Source organism: Zeugodacus cucurbitae, chromosome X, assembly GCF_028554725.1.
Source record: "Zeugodacus cucurbitae isolate PBARC_wt_2022May chromosome X, idZeuCucr1.2, whole genome shotgun sequence".
NCBI classification, from domain to species: Eukaryota; Metazoa; Arthropoda; class Insecta; order Diptera; family Tephritidae; genus Zeugodacus; species Zeugodacus cucurbitae.
Window position 1 is genome coordinate 20,848,758 of NC_071672.1, and position 12,395 is coordinate 20,861,152.

A 12,395-nucleotide genomic window follows, 5' to 3' on the forward strand; every position below is an offset into this window, starting at 1 on the left:
CATGACATCACAAGACAAGACAAGACAAGACAAGACATGACAAGACAAAACAACACAACACATGACATGACATCACAAGACAAGACAAGACAAGACAAGACAAGACAAGACAAGACAAGACAAGACAAGACAAGACAAGACAAGACAAGACAAGACAAGACAAGACATGACAAGACAAGACAAGACAAGACAAGACAAGACATGACAAGACAAGACAAGACAAGACATGACATGACAAGACAAAACAACACACCACACGACATGACATGACATCACAAGACAAGACAAGACAAGACAAGACAAGACAAGACAAGACAAGACATGACAAGACAAGACAAGACAAGACAAGACAAGACAAGACAAGACAAGACAAGACAAGACAAGACAAGACAAGACAAGACAAGACAAGACAAGACAAGACAAGACAAGACAAGACAAGACAAGACAAGACAAGACAAGACAAGACAAGACAAGACAAGACAAGACAAGACAAGACAAGACAAGACAAGACAAGACAAGACAAGACAAGACAAGACAAGACAAGACAAGACAAGACAAGACAAGACAAGACAAGACAAGACAAGACAAGACAAGACAAGACAAGACCAGATAAGACATGACAAGACAAGACAAGACAAGACAAGACAAGACAAGACAAGACAAGACAAGACAAGACAAGACAAGACAAGACAAGACAAGACAAGACAAGACAAGACAAGACAAGACAAGACAAAACAACACAACACACGACATGACAAGACAAGACAAGACAAGACAAGACAAGACAAGACAAGACAAGACAAGACAAGACAAGACAAGACAAGACAAGACAAGACAAGACAAGACAAGACAAGACAAGACAAGACAAAACAACACAACACACGACATGACAAGACATGACATGACAAGACAAGACAAGACAAAACAAGACAAGACAATACAAGACAAGACAAGACGAGACAAGACAAGACAAGACAAGACAAGACAAGACAAAACAACACAACACATGACATGACATCACAAGACAAGACAAGACAAGACAAGACAAGACAAGACAAGACAAGACAAGACAAGACAAGACAAGACAAGACAAGACAAGACAAGACAAGACAAGACAAGACATGACAAGACAAGACAAGACAAGACAAGACAAGACATGACAAGACAAGACAAGACAAGACATGACATGACAAGACAAAACAACACACCACACGACATGACATGACATCACAAGACAAGACAAGACAAGACAAGACAAGACATGACAAGACAAAACAACACAACACATGACATGACATCACAAGACAAGACAAGACAAGACAAGACAAGACAAGACAAGACAAGACAAGACAAGACAAGACAAGACAAGACAAGACAAGACAAGACATGACAAGACAAGACAAGACAAGACAAGACAAGACATGACAAGACAAGACAAGACAAGACATGACATGACAAGACAAAACAACACACCACACGACATGACATGACATCACAAGACAAGACAAGACAAGACAAGACAAGACAAGACAAGACAAGACATGACAAGACAAGACAAGACAAGACAAGACAAGACAAGACAAGACAAGACAAGACAAGACAAGACAAGACAAGACAAGACAAGACAAGACAAGACAAGACAAGACAAGACAAGACAAGACAAGACAAGACAAGACAAGACAAGACAAGACAAGACAAGACAAGACAAGACAAGACAAGACAAGACAAGACAAGACAAGACAAGACAAGACAAGACAAGACAAGACAAGACAAGACAAGACAAGACAAGACAAGACAAGACAAGACCAGATAAGACATGACAAGACAAGACAAGACAAGACAAGACAAGACAAGACAAGACAAGACAAGACAAGACAAGACAAGACAAGATAAGACAAAATAAGACAAGACAAAACAACACAACACAACACACGACATGACATGACATGACATGACAAGACAAGACAAGACAAAACAAGACAAGACAATACAAGACAAGACAAGACGAGACAAGACAAGACAAGACAAGACAAGACAAGACATGACAAGACATGACAAGACAAAACAAGACAAGACAAGACAAGACAAGACAAGGCATGACAAGACAAAACAAGACAAGACAAAACAACACAACACACGACATGACATGACATCACAAGACAAGACAAGACAAGACAAGACAAGACAAGACAAGACAAGACAAGACAAAACAACACAACACACGACATGACATTACATGACAACATAAAACAAGACAAGACAAGACAAAACAAGACAAGACATGACAAGACAAAACAACACAGCACACGACATGACATGACATCACAAGACAAGGCAAGATAAGACAAAACAACACAACACACGACATGACATTACATGACAACATAAAACAAGACAAGACAAGACAAGACAAGACAAGACAAAACAAGACAAAACAAGACAAGACAAGACAAAACAAGACAAGACAAAACAACACAAGACAAGACAAGACAAGACAAGACAAGACAAGACAAGACAAGACAAGACAAGACAAGACAAGACAAGACAAGACAAGACAAGACAAGACAAGACAAGACAAGACAAGACAAGACAAGACAAGACAAGACAAGACAAGACAAGACAAGACAAGACAAGACAAGACAAGACAAGACAAGACAAGACAAGACAAGACAAGACAAGACAAGACAAGACAAGACAAGACAAGACAAGACAAGACAAGACAAGACAAGACAATACAAGACAAGACAAGACAAGACAAGACAAGACAAGACAAGACAAGACAAGACAAGACAAGACAAGACAAGACAAGACAAGACAAGACAAGACAAGACAAGACAAGACAAGACAAGACAAGACAAGACAAGACAAGACAAGACAAGACAAGACAAGACAAGACAAGACAAGACAAGACAAGACAAGACCAGATAAGACAAGACAAGACAAGACAAGACAAGACAAGACAAGACAAGACAAGACAAGACAAGATAAGACAAAATAAGACAAAATAAGACAAGACAAAACAACACAACACACGACATGACATGACATGACATGACAAGACAAGACAAGACAAAACAAGACAAGACAATACAAGACAAGACAAGACGAGACAAGACAAGACAAGACAAGACAAGACAAGACAAGACAAGACATGACAAGACATGACAAGACAAAACAAGACAAGACAAGACAAGACAAGACAAGGCATGACAAGACAAAACAAGACAAGACAAAACAACACAACACACGACATGACATGATATCACAAGACAAGACAAGACAAGACAAGACAAGACAAGACAAGACAAGACAAGACAAGACAAAACAACACAACACACGACATGACATTACATGACAACATAAAACAAGACAAGACAAGACAAAACAAGACAAGACATGACAAGACAAAACAACACAGCACACGACATGACATGACATCACAAGACAAGGCAAGATAAGACAAAACAACACAACACACGACATGACATTACATGACAACATAAAACAAGACAAGACAAGACAAGACAAGACAAGACAAAACAAGACAAAACAAGACAAGACAAAACAAGACAAGACAAAACAACACAAGACAAGACAAGACAAGACAAGACAAGACAAGACAAGACAAGACAAGACAAGACAAGACAAGACAAGACAAGACAAGACAAGACAAGACAAGACAAGACAAGACAAGACAAGACAAGACAAGACAAGACAAGACAAGACAAGACAAGACAAGACAAGACAAGACAAGACAAGACAAGACAAGACAAGACAAGACAAAACAACACAACACACGACATGACAAGACAAGACAAGACAAGACAAGACAAGACAAGACAAGACAAGACAAGACAAGACAAGACAAGACAAGACAAGACAAGACAAGACAAGACAAGACAAGACAAGACAAGACAAGACAAGACAAGACAAGACAAAACAACACAACACACGACATGACAAGACATGACATGACAAGACAAGACAAGACAAAACAAGACAAGACAATACAAGACAAGACAAGACGAGACAAGACAAGACAAGACAAGACAAGACAAGACAAGACATGACAAGACATGACAAGACAAAACAAGACAAGACAAAACAACACAACACACGACATGACATGACATGACATGACAAGACAAGACAAGACAATATAAGACATGACAAGACAAGACAAGACAACACACGACATGACAAGACAAGACAAAACAACACAACACACGACAGGACAGGACAAGACAAGACAAGACAAGACAAGACAAGACATGACACGGCAAAACAACACAAGACAAGACAAAACAACACAACACACGACAGGACAGGACAAGACATGACAAGACAAAGCAAGACAAAACAAGACAAAACAAGACAAGACAAGACAAAACAACACAACACACGTCAGGACAGGCCAAGACAGGACAAGACAAGACAAGACAAGACAAGACAAGACAAGACAAGACAAGACAAGACAAGACAAGACAAGACAAGACAAGACAAGACAAGACAAGACAAGACAAGACAAGACAAGACAAGACAAGACAAGACAAGACAAGACAAGACAAGACAAGACAAGACAAGACAAGACAAGACAAGACAAGACAAGACAAGACAAGACAAGACAAGACAAGACAAGACAAGACAAGACAAGACAAGACAAGACAAGACAAGACAAGACAAGACAAGACAAGACAAGACAAGACAAGACCAGATAAGACAAGACAAGACAAGACAAGACAAGACAAGACAAGACAAGACAAGACAAGATAAGACAAAATAAGACAAAATAAGACAAGACAAAACAACACAACACAACACACGACATGACATGACATGACATGACAAGACAAGACAAGACAAAACAAGACAAGACAATACAAGACAAGACAAGACGAGACAAGACAAGACAAGACAAGACAAGACAAGACAAGACAAGACATGACAAGACATGACAAGACAAAACAAGACAAGACAAGACAAGACAAGACAAGGCATGACAAGACAAAACAAGACAAGACAAAACAACACAACACACGACATGACATGATATCACAAGACAAGACAAGACAAGACAAGACAAGACAAGACAAGACAAGACAAGACAAGACAAAACAACACAACACACGACATGACATTACATGACAACATAAAACAAGACAAGACAAGACAAAACAAGACAAGACATGACAAGACAAAACAACACAGCACACGACATGACATGACATCACAAGACAAGGCAAGATAAGACAAAACAACACAACACACGACATGACATTACATGACAACATAAAACAAGACAAGACAAGACAAGACAAGACAAGACAAAACAAGACAAAACAAGACAAGACAAAACAAGACAAGACAAAACAACACAAGACAAGACAAGACAAGACAAGACAAGACAAGACAAGACAAGACAAGACAAGACAAGACAAGACAAGACAAGACAAGACAAGACAAGACAAGACAAGACAAGACAAGACAAGACAAGACAAGACAAGACAAGACAAGACAAGACAAGACAAGACAAGACAAGACAAGACAAGACAAGACAAGACAAGACAAGACAAGACAAGACAAGACAAGACAAGACAAGACAAGACAAGACAAGACAAGACAAGACAAGACAAGACAAGACAAGACAAGACAAGACAAGACAAGACAAGACAAGACAAGACAAGACAAGACAAGACAAGGCAAAACAACACAAGACAAGACAAAACAACACAACACACGACAGGACAGGACAAGACAAGACAAGACAAGACAAGACAAGACATGACACGGCAAAACAACACAAGACAAGACAAAACAACACAACACACGACAGGACAGGACAAGACATGACAAGACAAAGCAAGACAAAACAAGACAAAACAAGACAAGACAAGACAAAACAACACAACACACGTCAGGACAGGCCAAGACAGGACAAGACAAGACAAGACAAGACAAGACAAGACAAGACAAGACAAGACAAGACAAGACAAGACAAGACAAGACAAGACAAGACAAGACAAGACAAGACAAGACAAGACAAGACAAGACAAGACAAGACAAGACAAGACAAGACAAGACAAGACAAGACAAGACAAGACAAGACAAGACAAGACAAGGCAAGACAAGACAAGACAAGACAAGACAAGACAAGACAAGACATGACAAGACAAGACAAGACAAGACAAGACAGGACAAGACAAGACAAGTCAAGACATGACAAGACAAAACAAGACAAGACAAGACAACACAACACACGACATGATATGACATGACATGATATGACATGACATGACAAGACAAGACAGGACAGGACAAGACAAGACAAGACAAGACATGACAAGACAAAACAACACAACACACGACAAGACAAGACAAGACAAGACAAGGCAAGACAAGACAAGACAAGACATGACAAGACAAGACAAGACAAGACAAGACAAGACAAGACAAGACAAGACAAGACAAGACAAGACAAGCCTAGACAAGACAAGACAAGACAAGACAAGACATGACATGACAAGACAAAACAACACACCACACGACATGACATGACATCACAAGACAAGACAAGACAAGACAAGACAAGACAAGACATGACAAGACAAAACAACACAACACATGACATGACATCACAAGACAAGACAAGACAAGACAAGACAAGAGAAGACAAGACAAGACAAGACAAGACAAGACAAGACAAGACAAGACAAGACAAGACAAGACAAGACAAGACAAGACAAGACAAGACAAGACAAGACAAGACAAGACAAGACAAGACAAGACATGACAAGACAAGACAAGACATGACATGACAAGACAAAACAACACACCACACGACATGACATGACATCACAAGACAAGACAAGACAAGACAAGACAAGACAAGACAAGACAAGACAAGACAAGACAAGACAAGACAAGACAAGACAAGACAAGACAAGACAAGACAAGACAAGACAAGACAAGACAAGACAAGACAAGACAAGACAAGACAAGACAAGACAAGACAAGACATGCCATGACAAGACAAGACAAGACAAGACAAGACATGACAAGACAAGACAAGACAAGACAAGACAAGACATGACAAGACAAGACAAGACAAGACAAGACAAGACAAGACATGACAAGACAAGACAAGACAAGACATGACATGACAAGACAAAACAACACACCACACGACATGACATGACATCACAAGACAAGACAAGACAAGACAAGACAAGACAAGACAAGACAAGACAAGACAAGACAAGACAAGACAAGACAAGACAAGACAAGACAAGACAAGACAAGACAAGACAAGACATGACAAGACATGACAAGACAAGACAAGACAAGACATGACATGACAAGACAAAACAACACACCACACGACATGACATGACATCACAAGACAAGACAAGACAAGACAAGACATGACATGACAAGACAAGACAAGACAAGCCTAGACAAGACAAGACAAGACAAGACAAGACATGACATGACAAGACAAAACAACACACCACACGACATGACATGACATCACAAGACAAGACAAGACAAGACAAGACAAGACAAGACATGACAAGACAAAACAACACAACACATGACATGACATCACAAGACAAGACAAGACAAGACAAGACAAGAGAAGACAAGACAAGACAAGACAAGACAAGACAAGACAAGACAAGACAAGACAAGACAAGACAAGACAAGACAAGACAAGACAAGACAAGACAAGACAAGACAAGACAAGACAAGACATGACAAGACAAGACAAGACAAGACAAGACAAGACATGGCAAGACATGACAAGACAAGACAAGACAAGACATGACATGACAAGACAAAACAACACACCACACGACATGACATGACATCACAAGACAAGACAAGACAAGACAAGACAAGACAAGACAAGACAAGACAAGACAAGACAAGACAAGACAAGACAAGACAAGACATGACAAGACAAGACAAGACAAGACAAGACAAGACAAGACAAGACAAGACAAGACAAGACAAGACAAGACAAGACATGACAAGACAAGACAAGACAAGACATGACATGACAAGACAAAACAACACACCACACGACATGACATGACATCACAAGACAAGACAAGACAAGACAAGACAAGACATGACAAGACAAGACAAGACAAGACAAGACAAGACAAGACAAGACAAGACATGACAAGACAAAACAACACAACACATGACATGACATCACAAGACAAGACAAGACAAGACAAGAGAAGACAAGACAAGACAAGACAAGACAAGACAAGACAAGACAAGACAAGACAAGACAAGACAAGACAAGACAAGACAAGACAAGACAAGACAAGACAAGACAAGACAAGACAAGACAAGACAAGACAAGACAAGACATGACAAGACAAGACAAGACAAGACATGACATGACAAGACAAAACAACACACCACACGACATGACATGACATCACAAGACAAGACAAGACAAGACAAGACAAGACATGACAAGACAAAACAACACAACACATGACATGACATCACAAGACAAGACAAGACAAGACAAGACAAGACAAGACAAGACAAGACAAGACAAGACAAGACAAGACAAGACAAGACAAGACAAGACAAGACAAGACATGACAAGACAAGACAAGACAAGACAAGACAAGACATGACAAGACAAGACAAGACAAGACATGACATGACAAGACAAAACAACACACCACACGACATGACATGACATCACAAGACAAGACAAGACAAGACAAGACAAGACAAGACAAGACAAGACATGACAAGACAAGACAAGACAAGACAAGACAAGACAAGACAAGACAAGACAAGACAAGACAAGACAAGACAAGACAAGACAAGACAAGACAAGACAAGACAAGACAAGACAAGACAAGACAAGACAAGACAAGACAAGACAAGACAAGACAAGACAAGACAAGACAAGACAAGACAAGACAAGACAAGACAAGACAAGACAAGACAAGACAAGACAAGACAAGACAAGACAAGACAAGACAAGACAAGACCAGATAAGACATGACAAGACAAGACAAGACAAGACAAGACAAGACAAGACAAGACAAGACAAGACAAGACAAGATAAGACAAAATAAGACAAGACAAAACAACACAACACAACACACGACATGACATGACATGACATGACAAGACAAGACAAGACAAAACAAGACAAGACAATACAAGACAAGACAAGACGAGACAAGACAAGACAAGACAAGACAAGACAAGACATGACAAGACATGACAAGACAAAACAAGACAAGACAAGACAAGACAAGACAAGGCATGACAAGACAAAACAAGACAAGACAAAACAACACAACACACGACATGACATGACATCACAAGACAAGACAAGACAAGACAAGACAAGACAAGACAAGACAAGACAAGACAAGACAAAACAACACAACACACGACATGACATTACATGACAACATAAAACAAGACAAGACAAGACAAAACAAGACAAGACATGACAAGACAAAACAACACAGCACACGACATGACATGACATCACAAGACAAGGCAAGATAAGACAAAACAACACAACACACGACATGACATTACATGACAACATAAAACAAGACAAGACAAGACAAGACAAGACAAGACAAAACAAGACAAAACAAGACAAGACAAAACAAGACAAGACAAAACAACACAAGACAAGACAAGACAAGACAAGACAAGACAAGACAAGACAAGACAAGACAAGACAAGACAAGACAAGACAAGACAAGACAAGACAAGGCAAGACAAGACAAGACAAGACAAGACAAGACAAGACAAGACAAGACAAGACAAGACAAGACAAGACAAGACAAGACAAGACAAGACAAGACAAGACAAGACAAGACAAGACAAGACAAGACAAGACAAGACAAGACAAGACAAGACAAGACAAGACAAGACAAGACAATACAAGACAAGACAAGACAAGACAAGACAAGACAAGACAAGACAAGACAAGACAAGACAAGACAAGACAAGACAAGACAAGACAAGACAAGACAAGACAAGACAAGACAAGACAAGACAAGACAAGACAAGACAAGACAAGACAAGACAAGACAAGACAAGACAAGACCAGATAAGACAAGACAAGACAAGACAAGACAAGACAAGACAAGACAAGACAAGACAAGACAAGATAAGACAAAATAAGACAAAATAAGACAAGACAAAACAACACAACACACGACATGACATGACATGACATGACAAGACAAGACAAGACAAAACAAGACAAGACAATACAAGACAAGACAAGACGAGACAAGACAAGACAAGACAAGACAAGACAAGACAAGACAAGACATGACAAGACATGACAAGACAAAACAAGACAAGACAAGACAAGACAAGACAAGGCATGACAAGACAAAACAAGACAAGACAAAACAACACAACACACGACATGACATGATATCACAAGACAAGACAAGACAAGACAAGACAAGACAAGACAAGACAAAACAACACAACACACGACATGACATTACATGACAACATAAAACAAGACAAGACAAGACAAAACAAGACAAGACATGACAAGACAAAACAACACAGCACACGACATGACATGACATCACAAGACAAGGCAAGATAAGACAAAACAACACAACACACGACATGACATTACATGACAACATAAAACAAGACAAGACAAGACAAGACAAGACAAGACAAAACAAGACAAAACAAGACAAGACAAAACAAGACAAGACAAAACAACACAAGACAAGACAAGACAAGACAAGACAAGACAAGACAAGACAAGACAAGACAAGACAAGACAAGACAAGACAAGACAAGACAAGACAAGACAAGACAAGACAAGACAAGACAAGACAAGACAAGACAAGACAAGACAAGACAAGACAAGACAAGACAAGACAAGACAAGACAAGACAAGACAAGACAAGACAAGACAAGACAAGACAAGACAAGACAAGACAAGACAAGACAAGACAAGACAAGACAAAACAACACAACACACGACATGACAAGACAAGACAAGACAAGACAAGACAAGACAAGACAAGACAAGACAAGACAAGACAAGACAAGACAAGACAAGACAAGACAAGACAAGACAAGACAAGACAAGACAAGACAAAACAACACAACACACGACATGACAAGACATGACATGACAAGACAAGACAAGACAAAACAAGACAAGACAATACAAGACAAGACAAGACGAGACAAGACAAGACAAGACAAGACAAGACAAGACAAGACATGACAAGACATGACAAGACAAAACAAGACAAGACAAAACAACACAACACACGACATGACATGACATGACATGACAAGACAAGACAAGACAATATAAGACATGACAAGACAAGACAAGACAACACACGACATGACAAGACAAGACAAAACAACACAACACACGACAGGACAGGACAAGACAAGACAAGACAAGACAAGACATGACACGGCAAAACAACACAAGACAAGACAAAACAACACAACACACGACAGGACAGGACAAGACATGACAAGACAAAGCAAGACAAAACAAGACAAAACAAGACAAGACAAGACAAAACAACACAACACACGTCAGGACAGGCCAAGACAGGACAAGACAAGACAAGACAAGACAAGACAAGACAAGACAAGACAAGACAAGACAAGACAAGACAAGACAAGACAAGACAAGACAAGACAAGACAAGACAAGACAAGACAAGACAAGACAAGACAAGACAAGACAAGACAAGACAAGACAAGACAAGACAAGACAAGACAAGACAAGACAAGACAAGACAAGACAAGACAAGACAAGACAAGACAAGACAAGACAAGACAAGACAAGACAAGACAAGACAAGACAAGACAAGACAAGACAAGACAAGACAAGACAAGACAAGACAAGACAAGACAAGACAAGACAAGACAAGACAAGACAAGACAAGACAAGACAAGACAAGACAAGACAAGACAAGACAAGACAAGACAAGACAAGACAAGACAAGACAAGACAAGACAAGACAAGACAAGACAAGACAAGACAAGACAAGACAAGACAAGACAAGACAAGACAAGACAAGACAAGACCAGATAAGACAAGACAAGACAAGACAAGACAAGACAAGACAAGACAAGACAAGACAAGACAAGACAAGATAAGACAAAATAAGACAAAATAAGACAAGACAAAACAACACAACACAACACACGACATGACATGACATGACATGACAAGACAAGACAAGACAAAACAAGACAAGACAATACAAGACAAGACAAGACGAGACAAGACAAGACAAGACAAGACAAGACAAGACAAGACAAGACATGACAAGACATGACAAGACAAAACAAGACAAGACAAGACAAGACAAGACAAGG